The following is a 17608-nucleotide window of genomic DNA, read 5'->3' as shown; positions in this document are numbered from 1 at the left end:
GGATGCAAGCCACCCTTTGCATCCGCGAAAATAAAATATAAGTTTAGATCCTAATCTAGCGGGCTAAACGCATAATGATCGGGCTATCCGAGGGAATGCGATTTCACCTCTTTGCACTTGGCCTGCCTGGCAGTGACTGCGTGTGTTTCTTCTTCCACACGCAAGTAATGGCTCCGGTGACGGTTCGTTTCCTCGAGCCGCGTCAAAGTGCGGTCCCGCCTCCACGCGTGTCGGTGTTGGCGTAGGCGGCGCTTGGACGTCCCGCCAGTTGGAGGCAGTGTCTGACCTTTAAAAGAGAGCCAGTCTGCCCGCACCTCGCCTACATCCAACCGACATCGACATCGTCATTGGAAAGGGATGGCCGTTCCGCAAGACGAAGCACGACACCGAGGCCCGGTCCTCTCACGGCAAGAAGAAGAAAACCCCGCACACCCGTCAGTACTTGACGGTGGAACTCGCCCAATGACTGTTCGAGGAGAACCAGCCGGTCCCTTGGCGGGATGCGGGCATGCTGAGCGGTTCCAAGTTGGTTGCTGCATAAGGAAGAGACATAGTACGCGAAAAAAATGCCTTAAGAATTACAATCATTACAACCGTAATAGGTATAGTCCACACTCACAAACGATATCCTATGTATTTCCCATTCTGCATATAACCAGTTATCACCACAGGAGTTAAACTTTGAGGATGTCTTTGATTGTTTCCCATGGCGGAAATGTCCAAAGACACTAGCATAGTAATCGTTGCCCTTCACTTTCCTGTATTTCGCCAGTCTCTTCTCATCCAGTAAACCTGGCGCTGGCTCGATCATTGTCTCCTCATCCACGCCATAGAATATAACTACCGAGAACCTCTCTTTGACCGCATTCGTCAGGACCCTATGTGTTGGGCTCTTGAAGATACCATTGCTCATTATCTGCGTCAGAAATTGCATAGTGTGATTCAAGGCAAGGATATTCATCTAAGTTTTGCAGATGAGAGAGAGAGAGAGAGAGAGAGAGAGAGAGAGTAACTTCTGTTCGTAGCCTTGTAGGTGCCTACCTCCATGCATTCCGCTATGTTGATCAACAACGTGTAAGGCTCGCATAGAACATCATACCATTTTCCATCTTTCAGAACTTGCAAGCCACGGGTGTGCTCCTCGACGAAAAGGATTGAAAGTGCACCACCATCACAGTGAGGCTTGAAGCCCAAAACAAGGTCGTGTCTTGGACAGGGAGGGTAGTAGCCTAACCTCGCAAGTGCCAGGGCCTTGCTGGTGAATCTATTAGCGAAGTAATTCTCGTCAAGCTTTAGAAGATTTGCCATTGCTCTCAAGATAAGATCTCTTATTCCCTTCGTTTTTGATGAGTACTCAATTAGTACATCCCTGTCGGAAGGATCAATAAATGTTTAGATAAAAGATAGCTTATGTCTTATATTACTTTATTCAATTTATAGGAGCAGTTTCAAAAATCTTACAAAGAATACCGTTACATGATGTTTAGAATAAATTTTGCGCGAATTTAACATCGCCTACTATTATGTAATAGTGGGGTAGAACAACAATCAGATATTGAAGACCCATTTCCGCAAAAAAAAGATATTGAAGACCCTAACCAATGTTTTTATTAAGCTACATACCAGCATTTTGTCTCAAAGATTTTGAACCATTGTTATTGCTTTTAACTCAATATTCTGCTTTTTTAATATTCCTTTTCATGCATTAGATTGTAGACATCATGTAGTCCGCAATTCTATTAAACCCTGCACCTTGATCACTTCAAATAATAGATATTCCGCAGAATAATACTCCTTCTGATTGTGAATGGGCCAGGTATAACATTATGAATATGACCATGTAGAAAAACCTTTCATCAACATTAAATTAGTAAGCTAGGTTGGCCATTTAATATTCTCTTGCAATATTTGATTTGAGGCAGCGCTTATTTAGATAATTGTATGGTGCACATGTCGCCTTGACCACCATGCCAATATCCCAAATGATCAACATTTGCAGCCAGAGTGAGTAGAAAGTTGTAATTTGAACCAGTTATTATTGATCTGTTTTTGCTATTTTATCGCTCTATATATTCCACCTTCTTAAATCTTTATAACCTTATTTTTATCACATTTATTGTTCCAGGAATGTGTCATTTTAGCAGGCCATGTTCTTTTTGATTTATGCATGGAAATAATTAGATATTTCAGTCTTCAAGCTGTCCGATGATTAGAAGCAAGTGATTTATTTTCCCTCTAGGCTCTAGCTATGTCTCAGGTGCTAAGAACCAGATTACTTGCCTGAAAGTTTCGGGATGGTTGGGCCAAAGGTGGAGACTTCTCGCGTCTTCCGGCTCTAGCTATTTGCAGAGATAAACGGTGGGACCAGTTGAGGGTCTGGCCGTCGGATTTCACCAGCTCATTTCTGTACCCCTCCAGCCAAAATCGCTCGCCGTTCATTAGGCTGGTGTATTTCTGCTTCTCTTCAGCTGGCTTCCCAAAGAACTTTCTCGATACATTCATCATTGCATCCATCACAGATGTCTCAATTCCATGGTTAGATACCTAAGTCAAATTAGCTAGGTTGTAAAAGATAAATAGTAAAAGGTTCCAAGTATAAAATAAATCTATCTATTATATATATACTAAAAGCAAAATAACGATGTTTAAAGAAAACACCATGTTAATCCACATGTACTTAAATTATTTGATTCGTTGATCCTAATTATGACGGTTAAGATTAAAGCTAGAAAGTTACGTACACTATAGTTATGTACAACCTGTCATGTAGGTTGATTTATCCTGGCCGGAAGTCACGTGTAGGATTTGGTCTCATGGAACTAAGCAGTCAGGTCATGAAAAGATTAGCCGTGATCTGGTAAAAAGGAAATAAACTGTTTGTTGACGATTTGTTTCAATACGACACGAGGTGCAACCTGCATGTACGCTGGTCCATTCAACATATAAGGAAAAACAAGAACCGGCTGATTTGTTTCCATACAACGGCCCCGTTCAACACAAGAAAAAATATCGCTAGGCGCCGTTATATCCCTTTCTTCGCAATATCGGAAATACTGGCAGGTATTCCATCCGAGATATTCAAAATGAATTCATAAATTCTTTCAAAATTTCCCACAAATATTTAAATTTGAGAAAATTACATTAATACTGACAAATTTAGTCCGGTAGAAAATAATATTGGTGGTAGCTGGTAAAACCGGTTTCCGGTGAAATGTTAAAAATACAAGCAGACAAAAAAAAGCATATACATATAGATACTATGTCTATCATTTTTTTGCGGGTAAGAATTTTTTTTCCGGGTTACTATGCCTATCTTCTTATATATTATATCAAATCTGCCATGTAATCATAGTCTAACTAAGCTAGCTACAAATGCTTAGTTATCTTTTTGTTGAACGGACACATCTACAATCTACGTCCTGATCTATTTCTCCTTGTGTTGAACGGGCCGTTGTATGGAAACGAATCAGCTGGTTCTTGATTTTCCTTATATGTTGAAGGGATCAGCGTACATGCAGGTTGCACCTCGTGTCGTGTTGAAACAAGTAGTCAGCAAACAGTTTATTTCCTTTTTAGCAGATCACAGCTATTCTTTTCACGACCTGACTGGTTAGTTCCGTGAGACCAGCTCCTACAAGTGACTTCCGGCAGGGTTAAATCAACCTACGTGACAGGTTGTACATAACTATAGTGTACGTAACTTTTCTAACATTAAATCTTAACTGTCATAATTAGGATCAACGAATCAAATAATTTAAGTACATTTGGATTAACATGGTGTCTCCTTTAAACATCCTTATTTTGCTAATTAGATTGGTGTTGTGCAATTATAAATTTTCCACTCAACCTATTTTTATCTTAGAAAAATATTATATTACCATGAGAAAAGCTGGTTGTATTTCCAAGAAATTCTATAGAATTTATATCATGATTTTTTTGTTTAAATTAGTTATTATAATGGAATTCCCAGGAACTAGATTCATGATTCAAAGTTTTCTAATGAAACTGATTCCAAGATTTCTTCGATTAGTTTTCACAAGAAGTCTCCAGACACATTCATCATCGCACCGTCAGAGTGTCTGAACGCCAAGGTTATACCAAGGAAGAATTAGCTGTGGTGTAAATGGTTAATAGTAAGAGCTCGAGGTTCACTGGTGGAAAAAAGGGCTTTGGTCGCGGTTGGCAACTGCCATTAGTCACGGTGGCCCAACCGCGACCAAAGTAGCGCGACTAAAGGCCCCCCTTTTAGTCGCGGTTCCTTACGAACCGCGACTAAAGGCCCGTCCACGTGGGCCGCAGGCGAGCGCCAGGGCGGAGGACCTTTAGTCGCGGTTCTTCTGGCCAACCGCGACTAAAGGCCTCCGCGAGGTTTAGGGTTTTAGCCCCCTCCCCCTAAATCTGGTTTCTTTTTAATTTGTATTGTTTTATTTCTTTTGGGTTTTAATTTTGAAGGAGTTTCACATATTCTACGGTACTGTATACATACATGCATATGAATGTACAATTTCAAACAAATTTGAAATTAGAACCAAAAAGAATTCAAGAGGAATATACAATATATATTCAATATCGGATGACCATATACAATATATATTCAATATCGGATGACCATATACAATTTTGAACAAGTTAGTTACAAATTCTGGTGCATAAAAAGTTCTACGTCATCGTAATAGTGTTCTCCTCTAGGATCGATGACTTCCCTCGCCAACCATCCAGCTAGTTCCTCTTGAAGTGGTCGGAAGCGAGCTTCTGGACTAAGCGTCTTCCGGAGGTTATTCCTCGGGATGTTGTTCTCACACGTCCGGTCCCGCTCATTGCGGTATCTCCGGATCCTCTCACAAACATAGTATCCACATAGATTGGTCGCCGGTGGCTGAATATCCCCAGTCGTCCGCACTGCCATTTTAAAATGTAGCTCTTTTTGAATTCACCGACCTTGGTATCTACGAACCGTCTCCAAACCCTACGAGGCAAAGAAAATTAAATAAACAAGAGAGTTATTAATTAGTTACTTGATATTAGGAAATGATGAACGAAATAGGCCGATCGATATAGAGCGCAAATGAATGAAAATAATTACTTTTGCATCATTTTTCTCATGTCGCCCCAAAGCGCCGGATCCATATTCGGAGAGTCGTGGACGAGAACTGAGGAGGTCCGAACTTTAATTACCATAAGAATCCAGTGGAACCTGCGGACACGATACATGCACAGTCATGCATAACTCATCGATTAGCCACATACCATGCATGGAGTAAACAAAAGAGAATGTGCTCAAGACAGAAACACTCACCCAAAATGGTAAGGAAATAGAATATCACTTTTCTGTTGCTGTTTTCTAATAAACCGCCACAGGTCATCCTCCACGTCGGCGGGGTGGTGTTCTAACACATATAAATTAACGATTTGTGGGTCAATGAACCCAACATCATGGATGTTCCTTATTCGCATTTCCCGCTTCTTCATTCTGCATAATAGCGTACACAACAAGATAGTTAGGACAAGTATGCAGGCAATGAACGAGATGGGGTAGAAATTAATAAATCACTTACAGAACGTAGCAACTGATGATAGATTTGTCGAGGTCGCGCAGATTGAACAGCTGGAACAATTCACTCAGATGAATTTGCACATAGTAATGTTTGAAGTGATGCTCATGTCTAACTTCCGCATAGATATAGTCTTTGGCGTTTTTATGTTTTATGTAACCCTTGTACCAATTTAGCGAGACCTTTCATTTGTCGAGGTAGATCCTCTTCTGCGCGAGGCTCGACGAGAGGGCCATTCTTCACATATGTAAATACTACGTCCTTCATTGGCGCCTCATCAAGGCCTAACGAGTGCACGAAGAGTGATACCTAAGTCGGCCGCTTGTTCTCCGGCACTCGTTACGGTCAATCCCTGTGCTGCCGCAGCTGCTATGATATCGGGGTCATCCGGACCGGCGGCTTTCACTATAAGCGGGGCAATCGATTGTTTACTTTGTTCCCCGAGCTGGGCAACTCGTTTCCCGCTTTTTTTACTTTCTAATTCCGTTTTCTCCTTGAACATGAGTGCCTGCCTGCGAAGTTCACGTGCATAGTCGTCAGGCAGATTCTTCGCGGCTTGGGACGGTGTGGTCAAAAATGACTTAGCCCACTTCTTTTGCTCATCAGAATATACTGGCTTGGGCTCGGGCTCTATTTTCTTCTTGCAGGCCGCCTTCCATTTCTCCAAATCAGCAGCCGCGGCCGCGTCGACTTCCTCGGCAGTACGTTCCCAAGGCCTTGTGGGGAGAGGCTTCAGTGATGGCTCTGGTATCTTTGTGGTTCTAGGTACATAAGGGTCCGGGTTAATAACCCAGGACTGCTTCTGCTTCTTCGCCGGAGGTGGATTGGGGGGCGGTGTCTGCTGATCACCCGCCGGACGAGGACTGGGGGCGGCGTCTGCTTACCCGCCGGAGGTGAATTGGGGGGCGGCGTCGGCTGACGTGAACGAGGTGTAGGTGAAGCACCACCACCACCGCCGCCACCGCCACCGTCACCGCCACCGCCACCGCCACCGCCACCGCCACCGCCACCACCACCACCGTACGGGGGTGGACTTGTTGGCGCCTCGCCTGGAAACTTGATAAATTTCTTCTGCCATAGAATGAACTGGCGCTTGACATCTCCAAGTCTTTTCACCCCTTCAGGTGTAGCAATGTCAATGTCCAGGTCCTCAAACCCTTGGACTATCTCCTCCACCGTGACACGAGCATAGCCATCTTGAATGGGGTTGTTGTGGTGGAGTGCTCCAGGTGGCAAAGCACTGCCGATGGCTACCTTCATGGACATGTTCCCGATAGGATAATACAGATGACATGCTTTCATCTCCTTTATATCGTCCACGGGGTAGCGAGGAGGCTCCGGTGCAGTAATTTCGACCACCAGAGGCTCCGGTGCAGGAATTTCTATCGTCGGTGCACCAGCCGGTGAGGCCTCCGTGGAAGCCACGCTGCTTCTTCTCCGCTGCTGGCTTCCGAGATCCATTGGATGATCTTCATGCTGCGCCTGAGCTGCATCTCTTTCGGCGACTAGTACATTCACGGTTTTCTTCAATACATCCATTTCCGTTACCAACTTCGCCACAACATCTCCATCCCGATCCATCTTTCTCTTACGGCTTCTGTAACCGTACGGGTCATCGTTACGGGGAACCCTACTTTCCACGGAATGGGCCCCATGCCTCGTACACGTCCTCCGTGTTCGGGATTCCCGAGGGCTTTTGTCGGGCGTCGTTCTCTCCGTTGAACTTGATCCTCTCCTCTTGAGCATCCCTCATTGCCTCAATAAGCTTTTGGGTGGGTGTAATTATTTTGCCCTGATAAACACACTCCCTGTCTCCGGGTTCAGCGATCCCCCATGCCCGTACCACCAGCTTTTGGCCCTTGGGTCCCATCCCTCCGTACTCGGACGGATTCCTCGCGCCCTCAGCTCGCTCTCCATCTTCTCCCACCTAGGCTGCCAAAAGCGATACCCTCCTGGCCCCATAATATGATTGTACTCCTTCTTGGCCGCATTCTTCTTATTTTTTTCCGACATTTCAAGGAACTGCTCCGATTTCTTTTGCTTCACAAATTCTGGCCAATCATGTTGCAGTTTCACAAAGTCATGGGCTATATTTTGCTTGTATTTCCGGAATGCGTTGGCCATCTTAGAAAGAGCGAACTGTTTGACTAGCTTGCACCTCTCCTTGTTTTCCTGAATCTTGTTACCCTCCTCATCGTATTTGCGGTATTCCGGAGGTAGAACGAAATGTTCCATAAGCTTGTTGAAGCAATCTTTTTTGTTCTCTTAGCGACAAAAGTGAAACCAAGACGCGCCTTCTTTGGCTCATTCCACTCCCGGACGGTGATCGAGACGTTGTCTCTAACAACGGCTCCGCATTGGCTGATAAACTTGGTGGCGTTCTTGCTGGGCTCCAGCGGCTCGCCGGTTGCTTCCTCGACAACATCGATGGTGCATGTTTCGTTTGGTTTCATCGTCTTGGTTGCGCCACGCTTTGACGACGTACTCGATTTTTTCGGCGATCCGGCCGAGGGCTAAAATAAGAAAGAGAGTCGCGCGCGTTAGTACACACACATTTATTCAAATCAGTTAGTTTGTATCACCAGACGCTAGCTCAATATGTATATATATACCTCGGCGCCGGAGGTGGTTGCTACTTCCAATTCAAGATCGTCGTTTATCGACGTTCCTTCGGCATCATCTTGCTGACGGCGCCCTTCATCTTCACCGTCAAGGTTCAGATAAGAAGAGATATCATCTTCTTCTTGTCCGGTCGGCACATATAGAATATCGCCTTTTATGATGCCGAACATATGATCTTCAGCGTCCGGATCATAGTTGGCCAGAATCGGGTCAGCTCTATCGTCCGCCATATGTCAGTCCTGAAAACATGTAGTAAAAACAAATTAATTAATTGTGTATATGCCAGCATTATCACATCTCTTCTACATATAAGAGAGAGGGCGGCGAGGGAGGTGAGAGGGGGGACGCGTATTAGACGGTGGCGGTGGCGGTGGCGAAAGGGCGGTGGCGGTGACAAAAAAATACCCCGCGCGTATACGGAGGGGGCGGCGAGGGCCTCGCCGCCCCCTCCGTATACACGCGGGGTCGGTGGCGAAAGGTAACCTCCGTATACATATGCGAGGTGAGGGAGCTGCGCTGGACGACCGAGAAAACTCCCGGCAAGGGAGGCGCAGATCCATTGCGCGTGGCGGGAGGTAAGGAAGCTCGAAGGGCATGGTAACCGGCCGGCGGTGGGGAATTAGGAGGCATGGCGGACGAACGTGCTGGCACAGGAGCTCGGCCAGACCGGAGGCGTGATGGCGCCATCGAAGAAGGTTGGAGAGAGCTGGCTCTAGGCGACGCCGGAGGTTGGGAGGCGCGGCGCACGACGGCGCAAGAGGTTGAAGAGGGCGTGCGGGGGATTGGGGCGGCCGGATACATCAAGTTTTACTTTTTTTTGTTAATTATCAAGTTTTACTTTTTTTTGTTAATTTACCAATTTTGTTAAACTAATTAACTAGTTAAAATTAAAAAACACAAAAAAAAAACACAAAAACCTAAAAAAAAGAAAAAAAAACCGGCCGGGCTGGGCCCTCTCCTCTCTCCCTCTCTCTCTCTCTCCTCACCGCGCGCGCGTCGCCCCTCACTGGTGGAAAAAGGGCGGCGGCGGCGCGTCCGCCTCTCTCTGGCCGGCGGCGCGCGGCGCCCCTTCGCTCCGTGTACTGGCCGGCGGCGCCCTTCTCTCTCTGATCGGCGGCGACGGCGAGGCGGCCGGCGCGCGCGACGGCACGCGCATGGGCGCGCGCGGCGGATTTGGGGCGGCCGGTTCTTACGGGCGGTGCACGGCGACGAGGCGGCGACGACGAGGCGGCGACGGCGACGACGACGAGGGCGCGACGACGAGGCGGCGGCGGCGACGACGAGGCGGCCGGTTCTCAGATCGGCGAAGAAGAAGAATGGTGCGGCCATTCGCGCCCGCGCGTATATAAAGGGACCCCCCTTTAGTCGCGGTTGGCGAGGCCAACCGCGACTAAAGGTGCCCCTTTAGTCGCGGTTGGCCACACCAACCGCGACTAAAGGGTATTTTCGCCGGGTTTTCGGTTCCCGCGGAAAATTACCCTTTAGTCGCGGTTGGCGAGGCCAACCGCGACTAAAGGTATTTTTTCAAATTACTTTTCTTTTTCAAATTACTTTTCTTTTTTGAATTACTTTTCTTTTTCAAATTACAAATAATATATCAAAAAGTAAAGAAAAATAAAACTAATTCATTTCAAAATCTGAAAAATACATATAATATATCAATAAATTCAGAAAAATAAAACTAATTCAATTCAAAAACTTAAAAATACAAATATTATATCAAAAAATTCAGAAAATTAAAACTGATTCATTTCTAAATGTTAAAAATACAAATAATGTATGAAAAAATTCAGGAAAATAAAACTAATTCATTTCAATATGTTAAAAATACAAATAATATATCAAAAAATTAAGAAAAATAAAACTAATTCATTTCAAAATCTGAAAAATACATATAATATATCAATAAATTCAGAAAAATAAAACTAATTCAATTCAAAATCTTAGAAATACAAATATTATATCAAAAAATTCAGAAAATTAAAACTAATTCATTTCTAAATGTTAAAAATACAAATAATGTATGAAAAAATTCAGGAAAATAAAACTAATTCATTTCTTCCCGCCTCTTTCCGCCGACCCCCTCTTCCCTCCTCGTCTTCCCGCCATTTCTTCCCTGTCTTCCCGCCTCTTTCTTCCCGCCAATTGTTTCCCGCCAATTTCTTCCGGCCTCTTTCTTCCCGCCAATTTTTTCCCGCCAATTTCTTCCCGCCACTTTCTCCCCGCCTCTTTCTTCCCGCCTCCTGTCTTCCCGCTCCCATTTTTCCCGCCATTTGTCACTACATATAGGTAGCCCGGCTTGGCCAGCATTATCATCTCTACAATCTCTCGTCACTCTCTCATGGCTTCCACCGCACCCACTCTAACCTACCAGCAGGTGGAGGAGCTTTGCGCCTCGAACTACCCTTGCCCTCCGGGCTACCGCGTCCCTGCCGGGTCGGAGCTTAGCGCCGGCGGCGTGCCGGTCCCTCCCGTCCCTCGAGGTACCGCGCGCCGGGCGGCCATCACGAACCACTACTACCTCGACCTCACGCCGGAGCAGCGGATGAATCCCCGCCGGCATCCCGATAACCAGCATACTTGGGACGCCTTCTTCATCAATCGGCGTGAGAGGGCGCTCGCCGGGTATGAGGAGGACGGTCCGCCTCCCGGAAACTTCCACGAGGCCGGCCGTCGGCTATGGTGGTACGGCCGGACTCTGCAGAGCGTCATGGACTACATCACGGCCGGCGATATCCCCCGCCTGCGCTACCCTCAGTTCGAGCCACGAGCGCCGCCCGACGACAACGACGACAGCAGCGACGACGACGCCGGCAACTTAGAAGGCGACGACTACCAGTACAACGGCGGCGGCTATGAAGACTACGAGTATGCATATTATAGGCCTAGTCAAGAGTATGACTAAATCACTCCAAATTTCATGTATGCGGGAGTATGACTTAGTCACTCCAAATTTCCTATATGCGGGAGTATGACTTAGTCACTCCAAATTTCATGTATGCGGGAGTATGACTTAGTCACTCCAAATTTCATGTATCATCGGTGCTATCTCGAGTCAATTGAATCATTCGAAAATGGACACCAAACACATCACGGGTAATATAATTCACATGATTCATTCAACAAAGTTTGGTACAATAAATTATTACACATCATTTCTTCCCTTGTGTCCCCGCTTGCTTACGATTGTGCCGTATCCATGGAGCATCCTCATCATTTAACTTAATGCTTGGGTCGGTGTTCACTTTGAAGGGCGGAATTTCAGCAAACATATTATAATCTTCTCGACATGTCCGTCTTGTCCTCCACTCCCACGATGTTTCTTTTCCCTGAAAGAACAATGTGGCGCTTTGGATCATCGCATGATGTACTCGATCGTTTTCTTATCTTTCCGTTTCCTCGGTTTGCTACTCATGTCCTTCACATAGAAAACCTGAGCGACATCTTTCGCTAGGACGAATGGTTCGTCAAGGTAACCAAGATTGTTGAAATCCACCATTGTCATTCCGTATTGCTGGTCCACCTTTACCCCACCTCCCGTTAGCTTGAACCATTTGCACCGGAACAAAGGGACCCTAAAGGAGGGTCCATAGTCAAGTTCCCATATCTCCTCTATGTAACCATAATATGTGACCTTTTGCCCATTCTCGGTTGCTGCATCAAAGCGGACACCACTGTTTTGGTTGGTGCTCTTTTTATCTTGGGCGATCGTGTAAAATGTATTCCCATTTATCTCGTACCCTTGGAAAGTCGTTATAGTCGAAGATGGTGTCTTGGCCAACATGTACAGACTGATCTACAACCTTATTGTCACTCATTAAATGTTTTCTCAACCAACCGCCGAAAGTCTCCATGTGGGCCTTCCTAATCCAGGATTCAGGCTTCCCGGTGGTTGTCCGAGCGTAAAATATTCTTGTGTTTCTCAAAGTACGGAGCCACCAAGCTGGAATTGGTCGAACTCGTGTGGTGTGCTTCGATCGAGAATGGCCGTCCATACATATCATTGATTTCCTTCCGATCGTGCCTTTTCCACTTAGTCTCCCCTCGTGCCGCGATTGAGGAAGACCAATCGGCTTAAGGTCGGGAACAAAGTCAACACAAAACTCAATTACCTCCTCATTTCCATAGCCCTTGGCGATGCTTCCTTCCGGCCTAGCACGGTTACGAACATATTTCTTTAATACTCCCATGAACCTCTCGAAGGGGAACATATTGTGTAGAAATACAGGACCGAGAATGGAAATCTCATCGACTAGGTGAACCAGGAGGTGCGTCATAATATTGAAGAAGGATGGCGGGAACACCAACTCGAAACCGACAAGACATTGGATCACATCGTTCGTAACCGTGGTAGAACTTCCGGATTGATTACCTTCCGAGAGATTGCATTGAGGAATGCACATAGCTTCACAATGGCTACTCGAACATTTTCCCGGCAGGAGCCCCTCAAAGCAATCGGAAGCAATTGCGTCATAATCATGTGGCGATCGTGAGACTTCAGGTTTTGGAACTTTTTCTCCGCCATGTTTATTATTCCCTTTATATTGGACGAGAATCTCGACGGGACCTTCATACCGCTCGAGCATTCAAAAAAGATGACCTTCTCTTCTTTGGTCGAGCGTAGCCGGCACGACCTTGAAACCGTTCCGGATGCTCGGTCATCGTGGTCTTTCAAACTTTGCTGGTCCTGCCGTGCTTCCTTTGTATCATTTGACTTCCCATACACGCCCAAGAAGCTTAGGATGTTCACGCAAATATTCTTCGTAACGTGCATCACGTCGATTGCAGAGCGGACTTCTAGGACTTTCCAATATTCTAGCTCCCGAATATAGATTTCTTCTTCCACATGGCTACGTGTCCGTCGGCTCCCTTCGGAACCGATTGTCCGCCAGGACCCTTTCCAAAGATGACTTTCAAACCCTTGACCATATCAAATACCTCAGCACCAGCAGTGTTCCGCAGGCTTTGGCCGGTGATCCGCCTTGCCGTTGTAATGCTTGCCTTTCTTTCTTACTCGGATGACCTTTCGGAAGAAATCGACGATGCCCAAGGTACACGTTCTTCTTACAATTTGGCAAATGTACACTTTCAGTCTCATGTAAGCGGTGCGTGCATGCATTGTATCCCTTATTTGACAGTCCCGAAAGGTTACTAAGAGCAGGCCAATCGTTGATGGTTACGAAAAGCAACGCTCGTAGGTCAAATTCCTCTTCTTTGTGCTCATCCCACACACGGACACCAGGTCTGCCCCACAGCTGTAAAAGTTCATCAACTAATGGCCTTAGGTACACATCGATGTCGTTGCCGGGTTGCTTCGGACCTTGGATGAGCACCGGCATCATAATGAACTTCCGCTTCATGCACAACCAAGGAGGAAGGTTGTAGATGCATAGAGTCACGGGCCAGGTACTATGGCTGGAGCTCGCTCGCCAAAAGGATTCATGCCATCCGTACTTAGACCAAATCTTATGTTCCTTGCGTCGCCTGCAAAATCTTTGAACTCTCTCGTCGATCTTTCTCCATTGCGTTCCATCTCGCGGGGTGTCTCAACTCCCCGTCCGACTTACGGTCATCTTTGTGCCATCGCAACAACTTGGCATGCTCTTTGTTCCCGAACGGACGTTTCAACCGTGGTATTATAGGAGCATACCACATCACCTTGGCGGGAACCCTCTTCCTGGGTTTCGGCCCTCAACATCGTCACCAGTGGTCATCGCCTCGATCTTATAACGCAATGCAGTGCATACCGGGCATTCATTCAAATTCTCGTATTCACCGCGGTAGAGGATGCGACCGTTGATGCATGCATGTATCTTCGTAACCTCTAAACCTAGAGGGCAGACAACCTTCTTTGCTTCGTACGTAGTGGCGGGCAACTCGTTATTCTTTGGAAACATATTCTTCAACATTTTCAGCAAGTTTTCAAATGCCGAGTCAGCTACACCTGCCTGTGCCTTCCATCTCAGCAAATCCAAGTGTGCAGCCCAGCTTTTTCAGACCATCATCGCATCCGGGGTACAGCGCCTTCCTGTGATCCTCTAACATGCGATCCAAATTCTCCCTCTCTTTTTCAGTTTCGCAGCGTCTCCGTGCATCAGCAATGGTCCGACCAAGATCATCAACGGGATCATCATCACGTGCCTCTTCTTCACCTTCCCCTTCACCTTCCCCTTCACCTTCAGCATCCTCCATGAAAGTATCACCGAAATGAGCAAGATAGCTTTCATCGATGAAATCATCCCCTTCTTCATCTTCTTCCATTATAACCCCTCTTTCTCCATGCTTGGTCCAACAATTATAGCTTGGCATGAAACCGTGCCGAAGCAGGTGCATGTGAACATCTCTTGAGGAAGAGTAACCATTCCGATTCTTACATTTAACACATGGACAGATAACAAAACCCCTCGCTTGTTCGCATTAGCCACTACGAGGAAATCTTTCAAACCCGCACTGAACTCGCCGGAGAGTCGGTTACCGTACATCCATTGTTGATTCATCTGCATTATTATAATATAAAATATATAATTAACCATCATGCATTTGTTAAACTAACTAGCTACAAACAATATAAATTAAACAATGAACTACACACACATGCACATTTTATCAACGACACATCAAAGGTTCAAGTTGCTAACCGCGATCGAGGAGGAAAAAATAAATGAGAAAGCTCAAGTGTGGCTCCAACACTTCATATCATGTTTGTTTCATGCTCTTGGGGCATTTCATCAAACACCTTATGTGCATAAGAGGAACCAAAAGCAAACCTAACACCCACTTGTGAAGCTTGTGAAGAGAATGGCACCAAATGGCTAAGTGTTGGCTGCTGGGTGGGTATATATAGGGGAGGGGCTTTAGTCCCGGTTGGCCTGGCCAACCGCGACTAAAGGCCTTCGGGCACTTTAGTCGCGGTTGGCCTGGCCAACCGCGACTAAAGACCCCCCACGTGCACCGGCTGGCCACCGAGCGCCCTGGGCCCAGGCCTTTGGTCACGGTTCGCCACACGAACCGCGACTAAAGACCCCATTAGTCGCGGTTCCTTTACCGTCGCGACTTATGGGGCTTCCCGGAAGCCTGTTTTTCCACCAGTGGTTGTAGGCGTGCCATAAATGGTTGCAAAATCATAGGATATCAATAATCTCTGTTCACAATGCAGGTAATATCATGCTTTAGGACAACTTAAAATGATTTACTTTGGACTATTCAGCGTCAGGATGGCTCACTGAACTAAGGAAGCCACATGATGGTACAGGTAAATCTGCTCCAACGATCAACACGAATACTTGCATATTTATCTTGCTCATTTTTTGCCCGCTTTATAAATAAAGCACATGGTCAAACTGATATAGAATAACGAGAAACCTCTTATAAAAAGCAAAGTAAAGATAAAAAAAGAAGAAGTAGCTACAGCTCGCAACAAGCACCCTCGAAACTTACTAGAGGTGACACTAAAACTCCTTGTGAAACAACCGGACATGGCCGCACCACACCCACCAAGCCATCACCAAAGAGAACAACATGTCCTCTCGCTCCGGTCCGTGGAGCGCCGATCCTTCCAGCGGACAGCAAGGACGGGCATGGTGGCAACCCAGTGAAGTGTAAAAGATAGAGTGGCGGTGATACCACCCCACACCGGCACCAAAGGGCTTCAAGATAGGATCTGAACTTGCCTGCCGATGATGAAGAGCCGGGGCCGAGGGTAACCTTAGCTCCATAACAACGCCCACAAGAGGGTATAAACGCTAAGCGCCGCCATCTTCGAGACTCACGGTCAAGTGTTTTCACGTGGAGCCCTTGCAGGGGGAGGTGACCACCACGAGGCCCTCAAGAGGGACGTGACACCCGCGGGTGCTGTCACCGCGGGCTCCGAAGCGCTGGATTTTCATCCGAAATCACAACCACAGCACACTAGGTTACCATGATCAACCTGACGTCAACAAACCAAACCTTCAGGACACGCTCCGGGAGCCTCCACTACCGAAACACCAACGACCCCAAGGTCCCCCACCGCCTGCTATTCGCCACCCACACAGCCAAATAGACGAACCACCACCATCGCAAAGTCGCTCGTCGGAGAGCCGACCGTGCAATCCACCTTACATGGCTGCCACCTCGGCATCCCAGCTTGAACCCGATGCTGACAAGCACCACTACAGCTAGGGCCACAACATTAACAAGAGGTGTTGGCGAATGCGAAGGTGACAAGCAAGATGGACGCGACACCTCCGCACCATCCACAAGCCTCACCTAGCACGGCGAGACCTAGGCTCTCCTAGCCCAAATCAGGCCCTCCGGGAGGGTAGCAGATAGAGATGGGGGCTTTTGCCACCTAGCCTCCCGCCAGCGCCACGAGGTGTCACCAAAACGCGACACCGGCCGAAGCCCATAGACCCTAGATCATGCCCAGATCGGGCCTAGACTGGCCCATATCGGGCCCAGATCTGGCCCCCGCTACCCCTTCCACACCGCGTCGCTAGCAGCCTCCGCAACCACCCTTGCTTGCACCAGCAACCTCTGTCATCGCCGCTGCCACCAACCGTGCCACGCCTCCACAATCAGGGCCAAGCCCGCGTCGCCCGCATGCAGCTGGACTTGGTGGTCGCCAGGGAGCAGCGCCACCGCCCCCACCATAGACATGTCTTCGCACCGCGAAGCCACCATGCCGCCACCGAGACAACCTCGCCGCCACGCCCCTCTCCAAACGCGCCTCCCTCTCCGGTGACACATGCCCGCGTCAAGTCATCCGCGTGAGGGGGAGAGGTGTCCCTGCCGTAGCCAGCGCTCGGGCCTTGCCCGGCGACACCATCCGGTGGAGCCGGAGAGGGGGAGGAACAAAAGGAGAGGGCCTAGGCAGGTGACGGCTAGGGTTCCCTCTGATCGCCCATGGGAGCAACGAGAGAGGGAGAGAGTGTTTTCCTCGAGTGGACCTTCACCGAGGTGTACTAGTGTATATATATCTAATCCTTGTAAGAACAGTGTACGTGTGTTGGTATTTTTTTTAGAAGAAAAACACCACATAACTACACATGTGTCAAAGAAAAAGAAAATTAAGGGCTAACGAAGCACATGTGTCTTTTTTTTTTCTGATTGTGAAAGAAAGGTCACCTTGAAAAAGCCCCATGTCTCCGGCGCCGACCGGAGTTTTGCCGCCTCTTGGCCATCTGCGTTGGGCCCCAGACAGGCGGCCAAGGTCGATGACAGGTATTGGTGCAGCGGCTGCGACGGCGGACGGGTGGTCCTGAGGCGGCATGACATAGTGTGCAGGTAGAACGCCGGCGAGTTCCTGTACTATCAGCTCAGAACTCGCTTCTTTCTTTGTTGTCCCTTCCATGTTGCCCGCCCGGTGGTTTACTAAACTGCACGTTAATGAGAGGTCACATGAGGGCTACTATAGTCTTGATGCAAGCAGCAGTGATGCATGTGCTGATTGCCGA

The 17608-nt window shown here is 47.5% G+C and overlaps 1 pseudogene; it reads right to left on the bottom strand.

Annotated features, from left to right (window-relative positions):
• Window positions 1-202: 202 nt before the first annotated feature.
• Window positions 203-17376, bottom strand: LOC124660672 (annotated as a pseudogene).
• Between the last annotated feature and the right edge of the window lie 232 nt (window positions 17377-17608).

This window comes from Lolium rigidum, chromosome 1, assembly GCF_022539505.1.
Source record: "Lolium rigidum isolate FL_2022 chromosome 1, APGP_CSIRO_Lrig_0.1, whole genome shotgun sequence".
Classification (NCBI taxonomy): domain Eukaryota; kingdom Viridiplantae; phylum Streptophyta; class Magnoliopsida; order Poales; family Poaceae; genus Lolium; species Lolium rigidum.
The sequence above is the reverse complement of the archived record's forward strand: the minus strand, read 5'-3'. Positions and strand labels throughout refer to the sequence as shown.